At 38.9% G+C, this 23,234-nt stretch overlaps 32 non-coding genes across 32 annotated transcripts; all 32 read right to left on the bottom strand.

Moving 5' to 3' along the window:
* Window positions 1–1,116: 1,116 nt before the first annotated feature.
* Window positions 1,117–1,189, bottom strand: TRNAV-AAC (transfer RNA valine (anticodon AAC)). The gene has a single exon. It is a non-coding gene; the product is annotated as a tRNA-Val (tRNA).
* Window positions 1,190–1,422: 233 nt separating this feature from the next.
* Window positions 1,423–1,495, bottom strand: TRNAV-CAC (transfer RNA valine (anticodon CAC)). The gene has a single exon. It is a non-coding gene; the product is annotated as a tRNA-Val (tRNA).
* A 1,218-nt stretch (window positions 1,496–2,713) lies between these two features.
* TRNAV-CAC (transfer RNA valine (anticodon CAC)) lies at window positions 2,714–2,786 on the bottom strand. Its single transcript has one exon. It is a non-coding gene; the product is annotated as a tRNA-Val (tRNA).
* Window positions 2,787–3,510: 724 nt separating this feature from the next.
* Window positions 3,511–3,583, bottom strand: TRNAV-AAC (transfer RNA valine (anticodon AAC)). Its single transcript has one exon. It is a non-coding gene; the product is annotated as a tRNA-Val (tRNA).
* Window positions 3,584–4,158: 575 nt separating this feature from the next.
* TRNAV-AAC (transfer RNA valine (anticodon AAC)) lies at window positions 4,159–4,231 on the bottom strand. The gene has a single exon. It is a non-coding gene; the product is annotated as a tRNA-Val (tRNA).
* An 80-nt stretch (window positions 4,232–4,311) lies between these two features.
* Window positions 4,312–4,384, bottom strand: TRNAV-AAC (transfer RNA valine (anticodon AAC)). The gene has a single exon. It is a non-coding gene; the product is annotated as a tRNA-Val (tRNA).
* Window positions 4,385–5,867: 1,483 nt separating this feature from the next.
* On the bottom strand, window positions 5,868–5,940 carry TRNAV-CAC (transfer RNA valine (anticodon CAC)). The gene has a single exon. It is a non-coding gene; the product is annotated as a tRNA-Val (tRNA).
* A 724-nt stretch (window positions 5,941–6,664) lies between these two features.
* TRNAV-AAC (transfer RNA valine (anticodon AAC)) lies at window positions 6,665–6,737 on the bottom strand. Its single transcript has one exon. It is a non-coding gene; the product is annotated as a tRNA-Val (tRNA).
* Window positions 6,738–7,312: 575 nt separating this feature from the next.
* Window positions 7,313–7,385, bottom strand: TRNAV-AAC (transfer RNA valine (anticodon AAC)). Its single transcript has one exon. It is a non-coding gene; the product is annotated as a tRNA-Val (tRNA).
* Window positions 7,386–7,465: 80 nt separating this feature from the next.
* Window positions 7,466–7,538, bottom strand: TRNAV-AAC (transfer RNA valine (anticodon AAC)). The gene has a single exon. It is a non-coding gene; the product is annotated as a tRNA-Val (tRNA).
* A 345-nt stretch (window positions 7,539–7,883) lies between these two features.
* TRNAV-CAC (transfer RNA valine (anticodon CAC)) lies at window positions 7,884–7,956 on the bottom strand. Its single transcript has one exon. It is a non-coding gene; the product is annotated as a tRNA-Val (tRNA).
* A 1,025-nt stretch (window positions 7,957–8,981) lies between these two features.
* TRNAV-AAC (transfer RNA valine (anticodon AAC)) lies at window positions 8,982–9,054 on the bottom strand. Its single transcript has one exon. It is a non-coding gene; the product is annotated as a tRNA-Val (tRNA).
* A 1,522-nt stretch (window positions 9,055–10,576) lies between these two features.
* On the bottom strand, window positions 10,577–10,649 carry TRNAL-CAA (transfer RNA leucine (anticodon CAA)). The gene has a single exon. It is a non-coding gene; the product is annotated as a tRNA-Leu (tRNA).
* A 759-nt stretch (window positions 10,650–11,408) lies between these two features.
* Window positions 11,409–11,481, bottom strand: TRNAV-AAC (transfer RNA valine (anticodon AAC)). The gene has a single exon. It is a non-coding gene; the product is annotated as a tRNA-Val (tRNA).
* Window positions 11,482–12,504: 1,023 nt separating this feature from the next.
* Window positions 12,505–12,577, bottom strand: TRNAV-AAC (transfer RNA valine (anticodon AAC)). Its single transcript has one exon. It is a non-coding gene; the product is annotated as a tRNA-Val (tRNA).
* An 80-nt stretch (window positions 12,578–12,657) lies between these two features.
* TRNAV-CAC (transfer RNA valine (anticodon CAC)) lies at window positions 12,658–12,730 on the bottom strand. Its single transcript has one exon. It is a non-coding gene; the product is annotated as a tRNA-Val (tRNA).
* Window positions 12,731–12,810: 80 nt separating this feature from the next.
* TRNAV-CAC (transfer RNA valine (anticodon CAC)) lies at window positions 12,811–12,883 on the bottom strand. Its single transcript has one exon. It is a non-coding gene; the product is annotated as a tRNA-Val (tRNA).
* A 614-nt stretch (window positions 12,884–13,497) lies between these two features.
* TRNAL-CAA (transfer RNA leucine (anticodon CAA)) lies at window positions 13,498–13,570 on the bottom strand. The gene has a single exon. It is a non-coding gene; the product is annotated as a tRNA-Leu (tRNA).
* A 759-nt stretch (window positions 13,571–14,329) lies between these two features.
* On the bottom strand, window positions 14,330–14,402 carry TRNAV-AAC (transfer RNA valine (anticodon AAC)). The gene has a single exon. It is a non-coding gene; the product is annotated as a tRNA-Val (tRNA).
* Window positions 14,403–15,425: 1,023 nt separating this feature from the next.
* On the bottom strand, window positions 15,426–15,498 carry TRNAV-AAC (transfer RNA valine (anticodon AAC)). Its single transcript has one exon. It is a non-coding gene; the product is annotated as a tRNA-Val (tRNA).
* An 80-nt stretch (window positions 15,499–15,578) lies between these two features.
* On the bottom strand, window positions 15,579–15,651 carry TRNAV-CAC (transfer RNA valine (anticodon CAC)). Its single transcript has one exon. It is a non-coding gene; the product is annotated as a tRNA-Val (tRNA).
* An 80-nt stretch (window positions 15,652–15,731) lies between these two features.
* On the bottom strand, window positions 15,732–15,804 carry TRNAV-CAC (transfer RNA valine (anticodon CAC)). The gene has a single exon. It is a non-coding gene; the product is annotated as a tRNA-Val (tRNA).
* A 729-nt stretch (window positions 15,805–16,533) lies between these two features.
* On the bottom strand, window positions 16,534–16,606 carry TRNAV-CAC (transfer RNA valine (anticodon CAC)). The gene has a single exon. It is a non-coding gene; the product is annotated as a tRNA-Val (tRNA).
* A 417-nt stretch (window positions 16,607–17,023) lies between these two features.
* On the bottom strand, window positions 17,024–17,096 carry TRNAV-AAC (transfer RNA valine (anticodon AAC)). Its single transcript has one exon. It is a non-coding gene; the product is annotated as a tRNA-Val (tRNA).
* Window positions 17,097–17,329: 233 nt separating this feature from the next.
* On the bottom strand, window positions 17,330–17,402 carry TRNAV-CAC (transfer RNA valine (anticodon CAC)). The gene has a single exon. It is a non-coding gene; the product is annotated as a tRNA-Val (tRNA).
* A 386-nt stretch (window positions 17,403–17,788) lies between these two features.
* TRNAV-CAC (transfer RNA valine (anticodon CAC)) lies at window positions 17,789–17,861 on the bottom strand. Its single transcript has one exon. It is a non-coding gene; the product is annotated as a tRNA-Val (tRNA).
* A 1,029-nt stretch (window positions 17,862–18,890) lies between these two features.
* Window positions 18,891–18,963, bottom strand: TRNAI-GAU (transfer RNA isoleucine (anticodon GAU)). Its single transcript has one exon. It is a non-coding gene; the product is annotated as a tRNA-Ile (tRNA).
* A 1,373-nt stretch (window positions 18,964–20,336) lies between these two features.
* On the bottom strand, window positions 20,337–20,409 carry TRNAV-UAC (transfer RNA valine (anticodon UAC)). The gene has a single exon. It is a non-coding gene; the product is annotated as a tRNA-Val (tRNA).
* A 270-nt stretch (window positions 20,410–20,679) lies between these two features.
* On the bottom strand, window positions 20,680–20,752 carry TRNAV-AAC (transfer RNA valine (anticodon AAC)). The gene has a single exon. It is a non-coding gene; the product is annotated as a tRNA-Val (tRNA).
* Window positions 20,753–21,022: 270 nt separating this feature from the next.
* Window positions 21,023–21,095, bottom strand: TRNAV-AAC (transfer RNA valine (anticodon AAC)). The gene has a single exon. It is a non-coding gene; the product is annotated as a tRNA-Val (tRNA).
* Window positions 21,096–21,977: 882 nt separating this feature from the next.
* Window positions 21,978–22,050, bottom strand: TRNAV-CAC (transfer RNA valine (anticodon CAC)). The gene has a single exon. It is a non-coding gene; the product is annotated as a tRNA-Val (tRNA).
* Window positions 22,051–22,278: 228 nt separating this feature from the next.
* On the bottom strand, window positions 22,279–22,351 carry TRNAV-CAC (transfer RNA valine (anticodon CAC)). Its single transcript has one exon. It is a non-coding gene; the product is annotated as a tRNA-Val (tRNA).
* Window positions 22,352–23,234: the final 883 nt, after the last annotated feature.

The raw sequence follows: 23,234 nt of genomic DNA, 5'->3' as shown, positions 1-23,234 counted from the left end.
AATCATAAAGTAAAAGTATGTTTTTGCCCACTTTCAAACTAGGGACCTTTCGCGTGTTAGGTGAATGTGATAACCACTACACTACAGAAACTGCCTCTGTGGGGATGGAAAAGTATTGAACCTGGAAGAGCCATAGTAACAGAATACTCTTAAAATCATAACGTAAAAGTATGTTTCTGCTCAGTTTCAAACTGGGAACTTTTTGCGTGTTAGGCGAATGTGATAACCACTACACTACAGAAACTGCGTCTGTGCCAACGGAAAAGTATTGAAACTGGAAGAGCCATAGTAACAGAATACAAATAAAATCATAAAGTAAAAGTATGTTTCTGCCTACTTTCAAACTGAGTACCTTTCGCATATGAGATGAATATGATAACCACTACACTACAAAAACTGCCTCTTGGAGAACGGAAAAGAATTAAACTCGGAAATGCAATTTGCATATGGGCTTTCAAAAATATTTTTTCTGCTAATAGTAACAGAAAAATCCAAAAATCATAAATAAAAAAAAGTTTCTGCCCATTTTCAATCTGGGTACCTTTCGCGTGTTAGGCGAACGTGATAACCAGTACACTACAGAAACTGTCTCTGTGGGGATGGAAAAGTATTGAAAGTAAAAGTATGTTTCTGCCCACTTTCAAACTGGGGACCTTTCGCTTGTTAGGTGAATGTGATAACCACTACACTACAGAAACTGCCTCTGTGGGGGCGGAAAAGTATTGCACCTGGAAGAGCCATAGTAACAGAATTAAAATCATAACGTAAAAGTATGTTTCTGCCCAGTTTCGAACGGGTGACCTTTCGCGTGTGAGGTGAACGTGATAACCAATACACTACAGAAACTGCTTCTGCGAGGACGGAAAAGTATTGAACCTGGAAGACCCATAGTAACAGAATCCTCATAAAATCATAAAGTAAAAGTATGTTTCTGCCTACTTTCAAACTGAGGACCTTTCGTATATGAGATGAATGTGATAACCACTACACTACAAAAACTGCCTCTTGGGGAACGGAAAAGAATTAAACTTGGAAGTGCAATTTGCATATGGGCTTTCAAAAATATTTTTTCTGCTACTAGTAACAGAAAAATCCTAAAATCCTAAATAAAAAAAATGTTTCTGCCCAGTTTCGAACTGGAGACCTTTCGCGTGTTAGGCGAACGTGATAACCACTACACTACAGAAACTGCCTCTGCGGAGATGGAAAAGTATTGAACCTGGAAGACCCATAGTAACAGTATCCTCATAAAATCATAAAGTAAAAGTATGTTTCTGCCCACTTTCAAACTGGGGACCTTTCGCGTCTGAGGCGAATATGATAACCACTACACTACAGAAACTGCCTCTGTGGGTACGGAAAAGTATTGAACCTGGAAGAGCCTTAGTAACAGAATACTCTTAAAATCATAACGTAAAAATATGTTTCTGCCGAGTTTCGAACTGGGGACCTTTCGCGTGTGAGGCGAACGTGATAACCACTACACTACAGAAACTGCCTCTGCAGGGTTGGAAAAATATTGAACCTGGAAGACCCATAGTAAGAGAATCCTCAAAAAATCATAAAGTAAAAGTTTGTTTCTGCCCACTTTCAAACTGAGGATCTTTCGCATATGAGATGAACGTGATAACCACTACACTACAGAAACAGCCTCTTGTGGAGTGGCAAAGTATTGAACCTGGAAGAGCCATAGTAACAGAATACTCTTAAAATCATAATGTAAAAGTATGTTTCTGCCCCACGTTCAAACTGAGGATCTTTCGCATATGAGATGAACGTGATAACCACTACACTACAGAAACTGCCTCTTGGGGAATGGAAAAGTATTAAACCTGGTAGTGCAATTTGCATATGGGCTTTCAAAAATATTTTTTCTGCTAATAGTAACAGAAAAATCCTAAATAAAAAGAAAATTTCTGCCCAGTTTCAAACTGGGAACTTTTTGAGTGTTAGGCGAACGTGATAACCACTACACTACAGAAACTGCATCTGTGGCAACGGAAAAGTATTGAACCTGGAAGAGCCATAGTAACAGAATACTAATAAAATTATAATGTAAAATTAGGTTTCTGCCTACTTTCAAACTGAGGACCTTTCGCATATGAGATGAATATGATAACCACTACACTACAAAAACTGCCTCTTGGAGAACTGAAAAGAATTAAACTCGGAAGTGCAATTTGCATATGGGCTTTCAAAAATATTTTTTCTGCTAATAGTAACAGAAAAATCCTAAAATCATAAATAAAAAAAAAGGTTCTGCCCAGTTTCAAAGTGGGGACCTTTCGCATGTGAGGCGAACGTGATAACCACTACACTACAGAAACTGCCTCTGCAGGGACTGAAAAGTATTGAACCTGGAAGACCCATAGTAAAAGAATCCTCATAAAATCATAAAGTAAAAGTATGTTTTTGCCCACTTTCAAACTGGGGACCTTTCGCGTGTGAGGCGAATGTGATAACCACTACACTACAGAAACTGCCTCTGCGGGGACAGAAAAGTATTGAACCTGGAAGACCCATAGTAAAATTATCCTCATAAAATCATAAAGTAAAAGTATGTTTTTGCCCACTTTCAAACTGGGGACCTTTCGCGTGTTAGGCGAATGTGATAACCACTACACTACAGAAACTGCCTCTGTGGGGACGGAAAAGTATTGAACCTGGAAGAGCCATAGTAACAGAATACTCTTAAAATCATAATGTAAAAGTATGTTTCTGCCCAGTTTCGAAATGGGGACCTTTCGCGTGTGAGGCGAACGTGATAACCACTACACTACAGAAACTGCCTCTGCAAAAACGGAAAAGTATTGCACCTGGAAGACCCATAGTAACAGAATTAAAATCATAACGTAAAAGTATGTTTCTGCCCAGTTTCGAACAGTGGACGTTTCGCGTGTGAGGTGAACGTGATAACCACTACACTACAGAAACTGCTTCAGCGAGGACGGAAAAGTATTGAACCTGGAAGAGCCATAGTAACAGAATACTCTTAAAATCATAACATAAAAGTATTTTTCTGCCCAGTTTCGAACTGGGAACCTTTCGCGTATGAGGCGAACGTGATAACCACTACACTACAGAAACTGCCTCTGCAGGGACAGAAAAATAATGAACCTGGAAGACCCATAGTAACAGAATACTCTTAAAATCATAACGTAAAAGTATGTTTCTGCCCACTTTCAAACTGGGGACCTTTCGCGTGGGAGGCGAATGTGATAACCACTACACTACAGAAACTGCCTCTGTGGGTACGGAAAAGTATTGAACCTGAAAGAGCCATAGTAACAGAATCCTCATAAAATCATAAAGTAAAAGTATGTTTCTGCCCACTTTCAAACTGAGGACCTTTCGCATATGAGATGAATGTGATAACCACTACACTACAAAAACTGCCTCTTGAGGAACGGAAAAGAATTAAACTTGGAAGTGCAATTTGCATATGGGCTTTCAAAAATATTTTTTCTGCTTCTAGTAACAGAAAAATCCTAAAATCATACATAAAAAAAATGTTTCTGCCCAGTTTCGAACTGGGGACCTTTCGCGTGTTAGGCGAACGTGATAACCACTACACTACAGAAACTGCCTCTGTGGGGATGGAAAAGTATTGAACCTGGAAGACCAATAGTAACAGTATACTCATAAAATCTTAAAGTAAAAGTATGTTTCTGCCCACTTTCAAACTGGGGACCTTTCGCGTCTGAGGCGAATGTGATAACCACTACACTACAGAAACTGCCTCTGTGGGTACGGAAAAGTATTGAACCTGGAAGAGCAATAGTAACAGAATACTCTTAAAATCATAACGTAAAACTTTTTTCTGCCAAGTTTCTAACTGGGGACCTTTCGCGTGTGAGGCGAACGTGATAACCACTACACTACAGAAACTGCCTCTGCAGGGATGGAAAAATATTGAACCTGGAAGACCCATAGTAACAGAATCCTCAAAAAATCATAAAGTAAAAGTATGTTTCTGCCCACTTTCAAACTGAGGACCTTTCGCATATGAGATGAATGTGATAACCACTACACTACAAAAACTGCCTCTTGGAGAACTGAAAAGAATTAAACTCGGAAGTGCAATTTCAATATGGGCTTTCAAAAATATTTTTTCTGCTAATAGTAACAGAAAAATCCTAAAATCTTAAATAAAAAAAAAGTTTCTGTCCAGTTTCAAACTGGGGACCTTTCGCGTGTTAGGCGAACGTGATAACCACTACACTACAGAAACTGCCGCTGCGGGGTTGGAAAAGTATTGAACCTGGAAGACCCATAGTAACAGAATACTCATAAAATCATAAAGTAAATTTATGTTTCTGCCCAGTTTCGAACTGGGGACTTTTCGCGTGTTAGGCGAACGTGATAACCACTACACTACAGAAACTGCCTCTGTGGGAATGGAAAAGTATTGAAAGTAAAAGTATGTTTCTGCCCACTTTCAAACTGGGGACCTTTCGCGTGTGAGGCGAACGTGATAACCACTACACTACAGAAACTGCCTCTGCGGGGACAGAAAAGTATTGAACCTGGAAGACCCATAGTAAAAGATTCCTCATAAAATCATAAAGTAAAAGTATGTTTTTGCCCACTTTCAAACTAGGGACCTTTCGCGTGTTAGGTGAATGTGATAACCACTACACTACAGAAACTGCCTCTGCAGGGTTGGAAAAATATTGAACCTGGAAGACCCATAGTAAGAGAATCCTCAAAAAATCATAAAGTAAAAGTTTGTTTCTGCCCACTTTCAAACTGAGGATCTTTCGCATATGAGATGAACGTGATAACCACTACACTACAGAAACAGCCTCTTGTGGAGTGGCAAAGTATTGAACCTGGAAGAGCCATAGTAACAGAATACTCTTAAAATCATAATGTAAAAGTATGTTTCTGCCCCACGTTCAAACTGAGGATCTTTCGCATATGAGATGAACGTGATAACCACTACACTACAGAAACTGCCTCTTGGGGAATGGAAAAGTATTAAACCTGGTAGTGCAATTTGCATATGGGCTTTCAAAAATATTTTTTCTGCTAATAGTAACAGAAAAATCCTAAATAAAAAGAAAATTTCTGCCCAGTTTCAAACTGGGAACTTTTTGAGTGTTAGGCGAACGTGATAACCACTACACTACAGAAACTGCATCTGTGCCAACGGAAAAGTATTGAACCTGGAAGAGCCATAGTAACAGAATACTAATAAAATTATAATGTAAAATTAGGTTTCTGCCTACTTTCAAACTGAGGACCTTTCGCATATGAGATGAATATGATAACCACTACACTACAAAAACTGCCTCTTGGAGAACTGAAAAGAATTAAACTCGGAAGTGCAATTTGCATATGGGCTTTCAAAAATATTTTTTCTGCTAATAGTAACAGAAAAATCCTAAAATCATAAATAAAAAAAAAGGTTCTGCCCAGTTTCAAAGTGGGGACCTTTCGCATGTGAGGCGAACGTGATAACCACTACACTACAGAAACTGCCTCTGCAGGGACTGAAAAGTATTGAACCTGGAAGACCCATAGTAAAAGAATCCTCATAAAATCATAAAGTAAAAGTATGTTTTTGCCCACTTTCAAACTGGGGACCTTTCGCGTGTGAGGCGAATGTGATAACCACTACACTACAGAAACTGCCTCTGCGGGGACAGAAAAGTATTGAACCTGGAAGACCCATAGTAAAATTATCCTCATAAAATCATAAAGTAAAAGTATGTTTTTGCCCACTTTCAAACTGGGGACCTTTCGCGTGTTAGGCGAATGTGATAACCACTACACTACAGAAACTGCCTCTGTGGGGACGGAAAAGTATTGAACCTGGAAGAGCCATAGTAACAGAATACTCTTAAAATCATAATGTAAAAGTATGTTTCTGCCCAGTTTCGAAATGGGGACCTTTCGCGTGTGAGGCGAACGTGATAACCACTACACTACAGAAACTGCCTCTGCAAAAACGGAAAAGTATTGCACCTGGAAGACCCATAGTAACAGAATTAAAATCATAACGTAAAAGTATGTTTCTGCCCAGTTTCGAACAGTGGACGTTTCGCGTGTGAGGTGAACGTGATAACCACTACACTACAGAAACTGCTTCAGCGAGGACGGAAAAGTATTGAACCTGGAAGAGCCATAGTAACAGAATACTCTTAAAATCATAACGTAAAAGTATTTTTCTGCCCAGTTTCGAACTGGGAACCTTTCGCGTATGAGGCGAACGTGATAACCACTACACTACAGAAACTGCCTCTGCAGGGACAGAAAAATAATGAACCTGGAAGACCCATAGTAACAGAATACTCTTAAAATCATAACGTAAAAGTATGTTTCTGCCCACTTTCAAACTGGGGACCTTTCGCGTGGGAGGCGAATGTGATAACCACTACACTACAGAAACTGCCTCTGTGGGTACGGAAAAGTATTGAACCTGAAAGAGCCATAGTAACAGAATCCTCATAAAATCATAAAGTAAAAGTATGTTTCTGCCCACTTTCAAACTGAGGACCTTTCGCATATGAGATGAATGTGATAACCACTACACTACAAAAACTGCCTCTTGAGGAACGGAAAAGAATTAAACTTGGAAGTGCAATTTGCATATGGGCTTTCAAAAATATTTTTTCTGCTTCTAGTAACAGAAAAATCCTAAAATCATACATAAAAAAAATGTTTCTGCCCAGTTTCGAACTGGGGACCTTTCGCGTGTTAGGCGAACGTGATAACCACTACACTACAGAAACTGCCTCTGTGGGGATGGAAAAGTATTGAACCTGGAAGACCAATAGTAACAGTATACTCATAAAATCTTAAAGTAAAAGTATGTTTCTGCCCACTTTCAAACTGGGGACCTTTCGCGTCTGAGGCGAATGTGATAACCACTACACTACAGAAACTGCCTCTGTGGGTACGGAAAAGTATTGAACCTGGAAGAGCAATAGTAACAGAATACTCTTAAAATCATAACGTAAAACTTTTTTCTGCCAAGTTTCTAACTGGGGACCTTTCGCGTGTGAGGCGAACGTGATAACCACTACACTACAGAAACTGCCTCTGCAGGGATGGAAAAATATTGAACCTGGAAGACCCATAGTAACAGAATCCTCAAAAAATCATAAAGTAAAAGTATGTTTCTGCCCACTTTCAAACTGAGGACCTTTCGCATATGAGATGAATGTGATAACCACTACACTACAAAAACTGCCTCTTGGAGAACTGAAAAGAATTAAACTCGGAAGTGCAATTTCAATATGGGCTTTCAAAAATATTTTTTCTGCTAATAGTAACAGAAAAATCCTAAAATCTTAAATAAAAAAAAAGTTTCTGTCCAGTTTCAAACTGGGGACCTTTCGCGTGTTAGGCGAACGTGATAACCACTACACTACAGAAACTGCCGCTGCGGGGTTGGAAAAGTATTGAACCTGGAAGACCCATAGTAACAGAATACTCATAAAATCATAAAGTAAATTTATGTTTCTGCCCAGTTTCGAACTGGGGACTTTTCGCGTGTTAGGCGAACGTGATAACCACTACACTACAGAAACTGCCTCTGTGGGAATGGAAAAGTATTGAAAGTAAAAGTATGTTTCTGCCCACTTTCAAACTGGGGACCTTTCGCGTGTGAGGCGAACGTGATAACCACTACACTACAGAAACTGCCTCTGCGGGGACAGAAAAGTATTGAACCTGGAAGACCCATAGTAAAAGATTCCTCATAAAATCATAAAGTAAAAGTATGTTTTTGCCCACTTTCAAACTAGGGACCTTTCGCGTGTTAGGTGAATGTGATAACCACTACACTACAGAAACTGCCTCTGTGGGGATGGAAAAGTATTGAACCTGGAAGAGCCATAGTAACAGAATACTCTTAAAATTATAATGTAAAAGTATGTTTCTGCCCAGTTTCGAACTGGGGACCTTTCGCGTGTGAGGCGAACGTGATAACCCCTACACTACAGAAACTGCCTCTGCAGGGAAGGAAAAATATTGAACCTGGAAGACCCATAGTAACAGAATACTCTTAAAATCATAACGTAAAAGTATGTTTCTGCTCAGTTTCAAACTGGGAACTTTTTGCGTGTTAGGCGAATGTGATAACCACTACACTACAGAAACTGTGTCTGTGCCAACGGAAAAGTATTGAAACTGGAAGAGCCATAGTAACAGAATACAAATAAAATCATAAAGTAAAAGTATGTTTCTGCCTACTTTCAAACTGAGTACCTTTCGCATATGAGATGAATATGATAACCACTACACTACAAAAACTGCCTCTTGGAGAACGGAAAAGAATTAAACTCGGAAATGCAATTTGCATATGGGCTTTCAAAAATATTTTTTCTGCTAATAGTAACAGAAAAATCCAAAAATCATAAATAAAAAAAAGTTTCTGCCCATTTTCAATCTGGGTACCTTTCGCGTGTTAGGCGAACGTGAAAACCACTACACTACAGAAACTGTCTCTGTGGGGATGGAAAAGTATTGAAAGTAAAAGTATGTTTCTGCCCACTTTCAAACTGGGGACCTTTCGCTTGTTAGGTGAATGTGATAACCACTACACTACAGAAACTGCCTCTGTGGGGGCGGAAAAGTATTGCACCTGGAAGAGCCATAGTAACAGAATTAAAATCATAACGTAAAAGTATGTTTCTGCCCAGTTTCGAACAGGTGACCTTTCGCGTGTGAGGTGAACGTGATAACCACTACACTACAGAAACTGCTTCTGCGAGGACGGAAAAGTATTGAACCTGGAAGACCCATAATAACAGAATCCTCATAAAATCATAAAGTAAAAGTATGTTTCTGCCTACTTTCAAACTGAGGACCTTTCGTATATGAGATGAATGTGATAACCACTACACTACAAAAACTGCCTCTTGGGGAACGAAAAAGAATTAAACTTGGAAGTGCAATTTGCATATGGGCTTTCAAAAATATTTTTTCTGCTACTAGTAACAGAAAAATCCTAAAATCCTAAATAAAAAAAATGTTTCTGCCCAGTTTCGAACTGGAGACCTTTCGCGTGTTAGGCGAACGTGATAACCACTACACTACAGAAACTGCCTCTGCGGAGATGGAAAAGTATTGAACCTGGAAGACCCATAGTAACAGTATCCTCATAAAATCATAAAGTAAAAGTATGTTTCTGCCCACTTTCAAACTGGGGACCTTTCGCGCCTGAGGCGAATATGATAACCACTACACTACAGAAACTGCCTCTGTGGGTACGGAAAAGTATTGAACCTGGAAGAGCCTTAGTAACAGAATACTCTTAAAATCATAACGTAAAAATATGTTTCTGCCGAGTTTCGAACTGGGGACCTTTCGCGTGTGAGGCAAACGTGATAACCACTACACTACAGAAACTGCCTCTGCAGGGTTGGAAAAATATTGAACCTGGAAGACCCATAGTAAGAGAATCCTCAAAAAATCATAAAGTAAAAGTTTGTTTCTGCCCACTTTCAAACTGAGGATCTTTCGCATATGAGATGAACGTGATAACCACTACACTACAGAAACTGCCTCTTGGGGAATGGAAAAGTATTAAACCTGGAAGTGCAATTTGCATATGGGCTTTCAAAAATATTTTTTCTGCTAATAGTAACAGAAAAATCCTAAATAAAAAGAAATTTTCTGCCCAGTTTCAAACTGGGAACTTTTTGAGTGTTAGGTGAACGTGATAACCACTACACTACAGAAACTGCATCTGTGCCAACGGAAAAGTATTGAACCTGGAAGAGCCATAGTAACAGAATACTAATAATATCATAATGTAAAATTAGGTTTCTGCCTATTTTCAAACTGAGGACCTTTCGCATATGAGATGAATATGATAACCACTACACTACAAAAACTGCCTCTTGGAGAACTGAAAAGAAGTAAACTCGGAAGTGCAATTTGCATATGGGCTTTCAAAAATATTTTTTCTGCTTATAGTAACAGAAAAATCCTAAAATCATAAATAAAAAATAAAATTTTCTGCCTAGCTTCAAACTGGGGACCTTTCACGTGTTAGGCGAATGTGATAACCACTACACTACAGAAACTACCTCTGCGAGGACGGAAAAGTATTGAAAGTAAAAGTATGTTTCTGCCCACTTTCAAACTGGGGACCTTTCGCATGTTAGGCGATTGTGATAACCACTACACTACAGAAACTGCCTCTGTGGGGACGGAAAAGTATTGAACCTGGAAGAGCCATAGTAACAGAATACTAATAAAATCATAAAGTAAAAGTATGTTTCTGCCTACTTTCAAACTGAGGACCTTTCGCATATGAGATGAATGTGATAACCACTACACTACAAAAACTGCTTCTTGGGGAACGGAAAAGAATTAAACTTGGAAGTGCAATTTGCATATGGGCTTTCAAAAATATTTTTTCTGCTACTAGTAACAGAAAAATCCTAAAATCATAAATAATAAAAATGTTTCTGCCCAGTTTCAAACTGGGGACCTTTCGCGTGTTAGGGGAATGTGATAACAACTACACTACAGAAACTGCATCTCTGTGTGAACGGAAAGTATTGCACCTGGAAGAGCCATAGTAACAGAATACTCTTAAAATCATAACATAAAAGTATGTTTCTGCCCAGTTTCGAACTGGGGACCTTTCGCGTTTGAGGCGAACATGATAACCATTACACTACAGAAACTAACTCTGCAGGGATGGAAAAATATTGAACCTGGAAGACCCATAGTAACAGAATCCTCAAAAAAACATAAAGTAAAAGTATATTTCTGCCCACTTTCAAACTGAGGACCTTTCGCATATGAGATGAACGTGATAACCACTACACAACAGAAACAGCCTCTAGTGGAGTGGCAAAGTATTGAACCTGGAAGAGCCATAGTAACAGAATACTCTTAAAATCATAATGTAAAAGTATGTTTCTGCCCCACTTTCAAACTGAGGATCTTTCACATATGAGATGAACGTGATAACCACTACACTACAGAAACTGCCTCTTGGGGAATGGAAAAGAATTAAACCTGGAAGTGCAATTTGCATATGGGCTTTCAAAAATATTTTTTCTGCTAATAGTAACAGAAAAATCCTAAATAAAAAGAAATTTTCTGCCCAGTTTCAAACTGGGAACTTTTTGAGCGTTAGGCGAACGTGATAACCACTACACTACAGAAACTGCATCTGTGCCAACGGAAAAGTATTGAACCTGGAAGAGCCATAGTAACAGAATACTAATAATATCATAAAGTAAAAGTATGTTTCTGCCTACTTTCAAACTGAGGACCTTTCGCATATGAGATGAATGTGATAACCACTACACTACAAAAGCTGCCTCTTGGGGAACGGAAAAGAATTAAACTTGGAAGTGCAATTTGCATATGGGCTTTCAAAAATATTTTTTCTGCTACTCTTAACAGAAAAATCCGAAAATCATAAATAATAAAAATGTTTCTGCCTAGTTTCGAACTGGGGACCTTTCGCGTGTTAGGCGAATGTGATAACCACTACACTACAGAAACTGCATCTTTGGAGATGGAAAAGTATTGAACCTGGAAGAGCCATAGTAACAGAATACTCTTAAAATCATAACATAAAAGTATGTTTCTGCCAAGTTTCGAACTGGTGACCTTTCGCGTGTAAGGCGAACGTGATAACCAATACACTACAGAAGCTACCTCTGCGAGGACTGAAAAGTATTGAACCTGGAAGACCCATATTAACAGAATCCTCATAAAATCATAAAGTAAAAGTATGTTTCTGCCCACTTTCAAACTGAGGACCTTTTGCATATGAGATGAATGTGATAACCACTACACTACAATAACTGCCTCTTGGGGAACGGAAAAGAATTAAACCTGGAAGTGCAATTTGCATATGGGCTTTCAAAAATATTTTTTCTGCTAATAGTAACAGAAAAATCCTGAATAAAAAATAAATTTTTGCCCAGTTTCAAACAGGGGACCATTCGCGAGTTAGGCGAACGTGATAACCACTACACTACAGAAACTGCCTCTTGTGGAGTGGCAAAGTATTGAACCTGGAAGAGCCATAGTAACAGAATACATAAAATCATAAAGTAAAAGTATGTTTCTGCCTACTTTCAAACTGATGACCTTTCGCATATGAGATGAATATGATAACCACTACACTACAAATACTGCCTCTTGGAGAACAGAAAAGAATTAAACTCGGAAGTGCAATTTGCATATGGGCTTTCAAAAATATTTTTTCTGCTAATAGTAACAGAAAAATCCTATAATCATAAATAAAAAAAAAGTTTCTACCCAGTTTCGAACTGGGGACTTTTCGCGTGTGAGGCGAACTTTATAACCACTACACTACAGAAACTGCCTCTGTGGGGACGGAAAAGTATTGAAAGTAAAAGTATGTTTCTGCCCACTTTCAAACTGGGGATCTTTCACCTGTGTGAGGCGAATGTGATAACCACTACACTACAGAAACTGCCTCTGTGGGTACGGAAAAGTAATGAACCTGGAAGAGCCATAGTAACAGAATACTCTTAAAATCATAACGTGAAAGTATGTTTCTGCCCAGTTTCGAACTGGGGACCTTTTGCTTGTTTGGCGAATGTGATAACCACTACACTACAGAAACTGCCTCTGTGGGTACGGAAAAGTAATGAACCTGGAAGAGCCATAGTAACAGAATACTCTTAAAATCATAACGAAAAAGTATGTTTCTGCCCAGTTTCGAACTGGGGACCTTTCGCGTGTGAGGCGAACGTGATAACCACTACACTACAGAAACTGAATCTGCAGGGACGGAAAAGTAATGAACCTGGAAGAGCCATAGTAACAGAATACTCTTAAAATCATAACGAAAAAGTATGTTTCTGCCCAGTTTCGAACTGGGGATCTTTCGCGTGTGAGGCGAACGTGATAACCACTACACTACAGAAACTGCGTCTGTGCCAACGGAAAAGTATTGAAACTGGAAGAGCCATAGTAACAGAATACTAATAAAATCATAAAGTAAAAGTATGTTTCTGCCTACTTTCAAACTGAGGACCTTTCGCATATGAGATGAATATGATAACCACTACACTACAAAAACTGCCTCTTGGAGAACTGAAAAGAATTAAACTCGGAAGTGCAATTTGCATATGGGCTTTCAAAAATATTTTATCTGCTAATAGTAACAGAAAAATCCTAAAATCATAAATTAAAAAAAAGGTTCTGCCCACTTTCAAACTGAGGACCTTTCGCATATGAGATGAATGTGATAACCACTACACTACAAAAACTGCTTCTTGGGGAACGGAAAAGAATTAAACTTGGAAGTGCAATTTGCATATGGGCTTTCAAAAATATTTTTTCTGCTACTAGTAACAGAAAAATCCTAAAATCATAAATAATAAAAATGTTTCTGCCCAGTTTCAAACTAGGGACCTTTCGCGTGTTAGGGGAATGTGATAACAACTACACTACAGAAACTGCATCTCTGTGTGAACGGAAAGTATTGCACCTGGAAGAGCCATAGTAACAGAATACTCTTAAAATCATAACATAAAAGTATGTTTCTGCCCAGTTTCGAACTGGGGACCTTTCGCGTTTGAGGCGAACATGATAACCATTACACTACAGAAACTAACTCTGCAGGGATGGAAAAATATTGAACCTGGAAGACCCATAGTAACAGAATCCTCAAAAAAACATAAAGTAAAAGTATATTTCTGCCCACTTTCAAACTGAGGACCTTTCGCATATGAGATGAACGTGATAACCACTACACAACAGAAACAGCCTCTAGTGGAGTGGCAAAGTATTGAACCTGGAAGAGCCATAGTAACAGAATACTCTTAAAATCATAATGTAAAAGTATGTTTCTGCCCCACTTTCAAACTGAGGATCTTTCACATATGAGATGAACGTGATAACCACTACACTACAGAAACTGCCTCTTGGGGAATGGAAAAGTATTAAACCTGGAAGTGCAATTTGCATATGGGCTTTCAAAAATATTTTTTCTGCTAATAGTAACAGAAAAATCCTAAATAAAAAGAAATTTTCTGCCCAGTTTCAAACTGGGAACTTTTTGAGCGTTAGGCGAACGTGATAACCACTACACTACAGAAACTGCATCTGTGCCAACGGAAAAGTATTGAACCTGGAAGAGCCATAGTAACAGAATACTAATAATATCATAAAGTAAAAGTATGTTTCTGCCTACTTTCAAACTGAGGACCTTTCGCATATGAGATGAATGTGATAACCACTACACTACAAAAGCTGCCTCTTGGGGAACGGAAAAGAATTAAACTTGGAAGTGCAATTTGCATATGGGCTTTCAAAAATATTTTTTCTGCTACTCTTAACAGAAAAATCCTAAAATCATAAATAATAAAAATGTTTCTGCCTAGTTTCGAACTGGGGACCTTTCGCGTGTTAGGCGAATGTGATAACCACTACACTACAGAAACTGCATCTTTGGAGATGGAAAAGTATTGAACCTGGAAGAGCCATAGTAACAGAATACTCTTAAAATCATAACATAAAAGTATGTTTCTGCCAAGTTTCGAACTGGTGACCTTTCGCGTGTAAGGCGAACGTGATAACCAATACACTACAGAAGCTACCTCTGCGAGGACTGAAAAGTATTGAACCTGGAAGACCCATATTAACAGAATCCTCATAAAATCATAAAGTAAAAGTATGTTTCTGCCCACTTTCAAACTGAGGACCTTTTGCATATGAGATGAATGTGATAACCACTACACTACAATAACTGCCTCTTGGGGAACGGAAAAGAATTAAACCTGGAAGTGCAATTTGGATATGGGCTTTCAAAAATATTTTTTCTGCTAATAGTAACAGAAAAATCCTGAATAAAAAATAAATTTTTGCCCAGTTTCAAACAGGGGACCATTCGCGAGTTAGGCGAACGTGATAACCACTACACTACAGAAACTGCCTCTTGTGGAGTGGCAAAGTATTGAACCTGGAAGAGCCATAGTAACAGAATACATAAAATCATAAAGTAAAAGTATGTTTCTGCCTACTTTCAAACTGATGACCTTTCGCATATGAGATGAATATGATAACCACTACACTACAAATACTGCCTCTTGGAGAACAGAAAAGAATTAAACTCGGAAGTGCAATTTGCATATGGGCTTTCAAAAATATTTTTTCTGCTAATAGTAACAGAAAAATCCTATAATCATAAATAAAAAAAAAGTTTCTACCCAGTTTCGAACTGGGGACTTTTCGCGTGTGAGGCGAACTTTATAACCACTACACTACAGAAACTGCCTCTGTGGGGACGGAAAAGTATTGAAAGTAAAAGTATGTTTCTGCCCACTTTCAAACTGGGGATCTTTCACCTGTGTGAGGCGAATGTGATAACCACTACACTACAGAAACTGCCTCTGTGGGTACAGAAAAGTATTGTTCCTGGAAGAGCCATAGTAACAGAATACTCTTAAAATCATAACGTGAAAGTATGTTTCTGCCCAGTTTCGAACTGGGGACCTTTTGCTTGTTTGGCGAATGTGATAACCACTACACTACAGAAACTGCCTCTGTGGGTACGGAAAAGTAATGAACCTGGAAGAGCCATAGTAACAGAATACTCTTAAAATCATAACGAAAAAGTATGTTTCTGCCCAGTTTCGAACTGGGGACCTTTCGCGTGTGAGGCGAACGTGATAACCACTACACTACAGAAACTGAATCTGCAGGGACGGAAAAGTAATGAACCTGGAAGAGCCATAGTAACAGAATACTCTTAAAATCATAACGAAAAAGTATGTTTCTGCCCAGTTTCGAACTGGGGATCTTTCGCGTGTGAGGCGAACGTGATAACCACTACACTACAGAAACTGCGTCTGTGCCAACGGAAAAGTATTGAAACTGGAAGAGCCATAGTAACAGAATACTAATAAAATCATAAAGTAAAAGTATGTTTCTGCCTACTTTCAAACTGAGGACCTTTCGCATATGAGATGAATATGATAACCACTACACTACAAAAACTGCCTCTTGGAGAACTGAAAAGAATTAAACTCGGAAGTGCAATTTGCATATGGGCTTTCAAAAATATTTTATCTGCTAATAGTAACAGAAAAATCCTAAAATCATAAATTAAAAAAAAGGTTCTGCCCACTTTCAAACTGGGGACCTTTCGCGTGTGAGGCGAACGTGATAACCACTACACTACAGAAACTGCCTCTGAAGGGACAGAAAAGTATTGAACCTGGAAGACCCATAGTAAAAGAATCCTCATAAAATCATAAAGTAAAAGTATGTTTTTGACCACTTTCAAACTGGGGACTTTTCGCGTGTGAGGCGAACGTGATAACCACTACACTACAGAAACTGCCTCTGCGGGGACAGAAAAGTATTGAACCTGGAAGACCCATAGTAAAAGAATCCTCATAAAATCATAAAGTAAAAGTGTGTTTTTGCCCACTTTCAAACTGGGTACCTTTCGCGTGTTAGGCGAATGTGATAACCACTACACTACAGAAACTGCCTCTGTGGGGACGGAAAAGTATTGAACCTGGAAGAGCCATAGTAACAGATTACTCTTAAAATCATAATGTAAAAGTATGTTTCTGCCCAGTTTCGAAATGGGGACCTTTCGCGTGTGAGGCGAACGTGATAACCATTACACTACAGAAACTGCCTCTGCAAAAACGGAAAAGTATTGCACCTGGAAGAGCCATAGTAACAGAATTAAAATCATAACGTAAAAGTATGTTTCTGCCCAGTTTCAAACAGGGGACCTTTCGCGTGTGAGGCGAACGTGATAACCACTACACTACAGAAACAGCCTCTTGTGGAATGGCAAAGTATTGAACCTGGAAGAGCCATGGTTATAGAATACTCTTAAAATCATAATGTAAAAGTATGTTTCTGCCACTTTCAAACTGAGGATCTTTCGCATTTGAGATGAACGTGATAACCACTACACTACAGAAACTGCCTCTTGGGGAACGGAAAAGAATTAAACTTGGAAGTGCAATTTGCATATGGGCTTTCAAAAATATTTTTTCTGCTACTAGTAACAGAAAAATCCTAAAATCATAAATAAAAAAAATGTTTCTGCCCAGTTTCGAACTGGGGACCTTTCGCGTGTTAGGCGAACGTGATAACCACTACACTACAGAAACTGCCTCTGCGGGGTTGGAAAAGTATTGAACCTGGAAGATCCATAGTAACAGAATACTCATAAAATCATAAAGTAAAAGTATGTTTCTGCCCACTTTCAAACTGGGGACCTTTTGCTTGTTTGGCGAATGTGATAACCACTACACTACAGAAACTGCCTCTGTGGGTACGGAAAAGTAAAGAACCTGGAAGAGCCATAGTAACAGAATACTCTTAAAATCATAACGAAAAAGTATGTTTCTGCCCAGTTTCTAACTGGGGACCTTTCGCGTGTGAGGCGAACGTGATAACCACTACACTACAGAAACTGCCTCTGCAGGGACGGAAAAATATTGAACCTGGAAGACCCATAGTAACAGAATACTCTTAAAATCATAACATAAAAGTAAGTTTCTGCCAAGTTTCAAACTGGGAACTTTTTGCGTGTTAGGCGAACGTGATAACCACTACACTACAGAAACTGCCTCTGCGGGGACAGAAAAGTATTGAACCTGGAAGACCCATAGTAAAAGAATCCTCATAAAATCATAAAGTAAAAGTATGTTTTTGCCCACTTTCAAACTGGGGACCTTTCGCGTGTTAGGCGAATGTGATAACCACTACACTACAGAAACTGCCTCTGTGGGGACTGAAAAGTATTGAACCTGGAAGAGCCATAGTAACAGAATACTCTTAAAATCATAACGTAAAAGTATGTTTCTGCCCAGTTTCGAAATGGGGACCTTTCGCGTGTGAGGCGAACGTGATAACCACTACACTACAGAAACTGCCTCTGCAAAGACGGAAAAGTATTGCACCTAGAAGAGCCATAGTAACAGAATTAAAATCATAACGTAAAAGTATGTTTCTGCCTAGTTTCGAACAGGGGACCTTTCGCGTGTGAGGTGAATGTGATAACCACTACACTACAGAAACTGCTTCTGCAGGGACAGAAAAATATTGAACCTGGAAGACCCATAGTAACAGAATACTCTTAAAATCATAACGTAAAAGTATGTTTCTGCCCACTTTCAAACTGGGGACCTTTCGCGTGGGAGGCAAATGTGATAACCACTTCACTACAGAAACTGCGTCTGTGCCAACGGAAAAGTATTGAAACTGGAAGAGCCATAGTAACAGAATACTAATAAAATCATAAAGTAAAAGTATGTTTCTGCCTACTTTCAAACTGAGGACCTTTCGCATATGAGATGAATATGATAACCACTACACTACAAAAAGTGCCTCTTGGAGAACTGAAAAGAATTAAACTCGAAGTGCAATTTGCATATGGGCTTTCAAAAATATTTTTTCTGCTAATAGTAACAGAAAAATCCTAAAATCATAAATAAAAATAAAGGTTCTGCCCAGTTTCAAACTGGGGACCTTTCGCGTGTGAGGCGAACGTGATAACCACTACACTACAGAAACTGCCTCTGCAGGGACAGAAAAGTATTGAACCTGGAAGATCCATAGTAAAAGAATCCTCATAAAATCATAAAGTAAAAGTATGTTTTTGCCCACTTTCAAACTGGGGACCTTTCGCGTGTGAGGCGAATGTGATAACCACTACACTACAGAAACTGCCTCTGCGGGGACAGAAAAGTATTGAAGCTGGAAGACCCATAGTAAAAGAATCCTCATAAAATCATAAAGTAAAAGTATGTTTTTGCCCACTTTCAAACTGGGGACCTTTCGCGTGTTAGGCGAATGTGATAACCACTACACTACAGAAACTGCCTCTGTGGGGACGGAAAAGTATTGAACCTGGAAGAGCCATAGTAACAGAATACTCTTAAAATCATAATGTAAAAGTATGTTTCTGCCCAGTTTCGAAATCGGGACCTTTCGCGTATCAGGCGAACGTGATAACCACTACACTACAGAAACTGCCTCTGCAAAAACGGAAAAGTATTGCACCTGGAAGAGCCATAGTAACAGAATTAAAATCATAACGTAAAAGTATGTTTCTGCCTAGTTTCGAACAGGGGACCTTTCGCATGTGAGGTGAACGTGATAACCACTACACTACAGAAACTGCTTCTGCGAGGACGGAAAAGTATTGAACCTGGAAGAGCCATAGTAACAGAATACTCTTAAAATCATAATGTAAAAGTATTTTTCTGCCCAGTTTCAAACAGGGGACCTTTCGCGTGGGAGGCGAACGTGATAACCACTACACTACAGAAACAGCCTCTTGTGGAGTGGCAAAGTATTGAACCTGGAAGAGCCATGGTTATAGAATACTCTTAAAATCATAATGTAAAAGTATGTTTCTGCCCACTTTCAAACTGAGGATCTTTCGCATATGAGATGAACGTGATAACCACTACACTACGAAAACTGCCTCTTGGGGAACGGAAAAGAATTAAACTTGGACGTGCAATTTGCATATGGGCTTTCAAAAATATTTTTTCTGCTACTAGTAACAGAAAAATCCTAAAATCATAAATAAAAAAAATGTTTCTGCCCAGTTTCAAACAGGGGACCTTTCGCGTGTGAGGCGAACGTGATAACCACTACACTACAGAAACTGCCTCTGCAGGGACAGAAAAATATTGAACCCTGAAGACCCATAGTAACAGAATACTCTTAAAATCATAACGTAAAAGTATGCTTCTGCCCACTTTCAAACTGGGGACCTTTCGCGTGGGAGGCGAATGTGATAACCACTTCACTAGAGAATCTGCGTCTGTGCCAACGGAAAAGTATTGAAACTGGAAGAGCCATAGTAACAGAATACTAATAAAATCATAAAGTAAAAGTACGTTTCTGCCTACTTTCAAACTGAGGACCTTTCGCATATGAGATGAATATGGTAACCACTACACTACAAAAACAGCCTCTTGGAGAACTGAAAAGAATTAAACTCGGAAGTGCAATTTGCATATGGGCTTTCAAAAATATTTTTTCTGCTAATAGTAACAGAAAAATCCTAAAATCATAAATAAAAACAAAGGTTCTGCCCAGTTTTAAACTGGGGACCTTTCGCGTGTGAGGCGAACGTGATAACCACTACACTACAGAAACTGCCGCTGTGGGGTTGGAAAAGTATTGAACCTGGAAGATCCATAGGAACAGTATCCTCATAAAATCATAAAGTAAAAGTATGTTTCTGCCCACTTTCAAACTGGGGACCTTTCGCGTGTGAGGCGAATGTGATAACAACTACACTACAGAAACTGCCTCTGTGGGTACGGAAAAGTATTGAACCTGGAAGAGCCATAGTAACAGAATACTCTTAAAATCATAAAGTAAAAGTATGTTTCTGCCCAGTTTCAAAATAGGGACCTTTCGCGTGTAAGGCGAAAGTGATAACCACTACACTACAGAAACTGCCTCTGTGGGGTTGGAAAAGTATTGAACCGGGAAGAGCCATAGTAACAGAATACTCTTAAAATCATAAAGTAAAAGTAAATTTCTGCCCAGTTTCAAACAGGGGACCTTTCGCGTGTGAGGCGAACGTGATAACCACTACACTACAGAAACAGCCTCTTGGGGAACGGAAAAGAATTAAACTTGGAAGTGCAATTTGCATATGTGCTTTCAAAAATATTTTTTCTGCTACTAGTAACAGAAAAATCCTAAAATCATAAATAAAAAAAATGTTTCTGCCCAGTTTCGAACTGGGGACCTTTCGCGTGTTAGGCGAACGTGATAACCACTACACTACAGAAACTGCCTCTGCAGGGTTGGAAAAGTATTGAACCTGGAAGATCCATAGTAACAGAATACTCATAAAATCATAAAGTAAAAGTATGTTTCTGCCTACTTTCAAACTGAGGACCTTTCGCATATGAGATGAACGTGATAACCACTACACTACGAAAACTGCCTCTTGGGGAACTGAAAAGAATTAAACTTGGAAGTGCAATTTGCATATGGGCTTTCAAAAATATTTTTTCTGCTACTAGTAACAGAAAAATCCTAAAATCATAAATAAAAAAAATGTTTCTGCCCAGTTTCGAACTGGGGACCTTTCGCGTGTTAGGCAAACGTGATAACCACTACACTACAGAATCTGCCTCTGCAGGGATGGAAAAATATTGAACCTGGAAGACCCATAGTAACAGAATACTCTTAAAATCATAACGTAAAAGTATGTTTCTGCCCAGTTTCAAACTGGGAACTTTTTGCGTGTTAGGCGAACATGATAACCACTACACTACAGAAACTGCGTCTGTGCCAACGGAAAAGTATTGAAACTGGAAGAGCCATAGTAACAGAATACTAATAAAATCATAAAGTAAAAGTATGTTTCTGACTACTTTCAAACTGAGGACCTTTCGCATATGAGATGAATATGATAACCACTACACTACAAAAACTGCCACTTGGAGAACTGAAAAGAATTAAACTCGGAAGTGCAATTTGCATATGGGCTTTCAAAAATATTTTTTCTGCTAATAGTAACAGAAAAATCCTAAAATCATAAATAAAAAAAAAGGATCTGCCCACTTTCAAACTGGGGACCTTTCGCGTGTGAGGCGAACGTGATAACCACTACACTACAGAAACTGCCTCTGCAGGGACAGAAAAGTATTGAACCTGGAAGACCCATAGTAAAAGAATCCTCATAAAATCATAAAGTAAAAGTATGTTTTTGCCCACTTTCAAACTGGGGACCTTTCGCGTGTGAGGCGAATGTGATAACCACTACACTACAGAAACTGCCGCTGCGGGGACAGAAAAGTATTGAACCTGGAAAACCCATAGTGAAAGAATCCTCATAAAATCATAAAGTAAAAGTATGTTTTTGCCCACTTTCAAACTGGGGACCTTTCGCGTGTTAGGCGAATGTGATAACCACTACACTACAGAAACTGCCTCTGTGGGGACGGAAAAGTATTGAACCTGGAAGAGCTATAGTAACAGAATACTCTTAAAATCATAATGTAAAAGTATGTTTCTGCCCAGTTTCGAAATGGGGACCTTTCGCGTGTGAGGCGAACGTGATAACCACTACACTACAGAAACTGCCTCTGCAAATACGGAAAAGTATTGCACCTAGAAGAGCCATAGTAACAGAATTAAAATCATAACGTAAAAGTATGTTTCTGCCTAGTTTCGAACAGGGGACCTTTCGCGTGTGAGGTGAATGTGATAACCACTACACTACAGAAACTGCTTCTGCGAGGATGGAAAAGTATTGAACCTGGAAGAGCCATAGTAACAGAATACTCTTAAAATCATAACGTAAAAGTATTTTTCTGCCCAGTTTCGAACTGGGGACCTTTCGCGTGTGAGGCGAACGTGATAACCACTACACTACAGAAACTGCCTCTGCAGGGACAGAAAAATATTGAACCTGGAAGACCCATAGTAACAGAATACTCTTAAAATCATAACGTAAAAGTATGTTTCTGCCCACTTTCAAACTGGGGACCTTTCGCGTGGGAGGCGAATGTGATAACCACTTCACTACAGAAACTGCGTCTGTGCCAACGGAAAAGTATTGAAACTGGAAGAGCCATAGTAACAGAATACTAATAAAATCATAAAGTAAAAGTATGTTTCTGCCTACTTTCAAACTGAGGACCTTTCGCATATGAGATGAATATGATAACCACTACACTACAAAAACTGCCTCTTGGAGAACTGAAAAGAATTAAACTCGGAAGTGCAATTTGCATATGGGCTTTCAAAAATATTTTTTCTGCTAATAGTAACAGAAAAATCCTAAAATCATAAATAAAAATAAAGGTTCTGCCCAGTTTCAAACTGGGGACCTTTCGCGTGTGAGGCAAACGTGATAACCACTACACTACAGAAACTGCCTCTGCAGGGACAGAAAAGTATTGAACATGGAAGACCCATAGTAAAAGAATCCTCATAAAATCATAAAGTAAAAGTATGTTTTTGCCCACTTTCAAACTGGGGACCTTTCGCGTGTGAGGCGAATGTGATAACCACTACACTACAGAAACTGCCTCTGCGGGGACAGAAAAGTATTGAACATGGAAGACCCATAGTAAAAGAATCCTCATAAAATCATAAAGTAAAAGTATGTTTTTGCCCACTTTCAAACTGGGGACCTTTCGCGTGTTAGGCGAATGTGATAACCACTACACTACAGAAACTGCCTCTGTGGGGACGGAAAAGTATTGAACCTGGAAGAGCCATAGTAACAGAATACTCTTAAAATCATAATGTAAAAGTAT

Source organism: Taudactylus pleione, unplaced genomic scaffold, assembly GCF_031769625.1.
Source record: "Taudactylus pleione unplaced genomic scaffold, aTauple2 ptg000050l, whole genome shotgun sequence".
Taxonomy (NCBI): domain Eukaryota; kingdom Metazoa; phylum Chordata; class Amphibia; order Anura; family Myobatrachidae; genus Taudactylus; species Taudactylus pleione.
Note: the sequence above shows the minus strand (reverse complement) of the source record. Positions and strands in the feature narration are given on the sequence as shown.